Source organism: Cynara cardunculus, assembly GCF_001531365.2.
Source record: "Cynara cardunculus var. scolymus isolate 2C chromosome LG 11, CcrdV1, whole genome shotgun sequence".
NCBI classification, from domain to species: domain Eukaryota; kingdom Viridiplantae; phylum Streptophyta; class Magnoliopsida; order Asterales; family Asteraceae; genus Cynara; species Cynara cardunculus.
This window is the reverse complement of record NC_037538.1, coordinates 7,115,894-7,117,321: the sequence shown is the minus strand read 5'-3', so window position 1 is coordinate 7,117,321 and position 1,428 is coordinate 7,115,894.

The following is a 1,428-nucleotide window of genomic DNA, read 5'->3' as shown; positions in this document are numbered from 1 at the left end:
TATATATATATATATATATATAAGGTTGGGTTCACGTGAGACCAAGGGTTTTTCATGAGACCCGTGAGACCAATTTATATTCATTGATCAACTTTATAAGCTAACAATCTAATGGTCTAAAATTGCACGGTGACAATTTTGTAATTATTAAGAAATCTTGTGGCAATTTTTATGATTATGAATATTGAGATTGTAGATCTAATCCAACGGTTAAGAATTGGTCTTACGGGTCTCACGAAAAAGCTTTGGTCTCATATGATCCCAAGTCTATATATATATGGTATAGTTTTGATATCACATGATGTTCGTTGAAGATCGAAAGTAAGAGAGAGAAGAGATAGATAAAAAAAAAACTTAAATACCTAAAATAATCTTTAATTATAATTTTAAGTCAAATCACCAAAAGTATTAGTTTTCTAATTTATCCATTGATTGTAGTTGAGATTGGATCTTACAGTTATCATAAACTAATCAGTTCTCTCTTGAATTGACCCCTATAGTTATATATATATACATGGTTGGGTTCACATGAGACCAATGGTTTTTTGTGAGACCCGTAAGATCAATTTTATGTTTATTGATCAACTTTATAAGCTAATGATCTAATGGTCTAAAGTTGCACGGTGACAATTTTGTAATTATTGAGAAGTCTCATGGCAATTTTGTGATTATTGAGAAATCTCATGACAATTTTGTGATTATGAATGTTCAGATTGTAGATCTAATCCAAAGATTGGTATTACGGGTCTCACGAAAAACCCCTGAACTCACATGATCACAAGTCTATATAATATATATATATATATATATATGTAGTTATCTTTGAATCAATCTTAATTGAAAAGAACCATTAAATCAATTTCTTTAAAAAACGTGGATTCATAGGTCCTTGTTTTGATATTAAAAATGATTAAATGTTCAAATCTTTTTTTTACGCTTTTTCTTTTTAACTTTTATTCTCAAATTCTCAAAGGAAGTTGTGTGTGTGTATATATATATATATATATATATATAATTATAGTAATAAGAAAAGAAAAGAGAAGGGAGGTGACGTAGGTATAGTAGTATGAAGTGTGCCAGGCTTGCACTCTAATCCTGCAAAAGGAATCCTCCAACTCCTTGATATGAGATTAGATGAGGTTAGGTTTGCTTCAAAGCCAACCCCATTCATTTCCTCCCTTCACTTCTTATTTCAATTCCATATCCATGCACATGGAATCTAACATATACATATATATATATACATATATATAGTACCTTTTTTTAATGGTAACTTCCAAGGTTGGAAAGGCAAAGCTAGATCGGTGGACATACTCACGGGGGCGGCTTCTATTTCTTACCCTTAACACTTCTCTACTTCTCTCTCTCTCTCTCTCTATACATACATACATATATACACACACACACACACACACACACACACACACA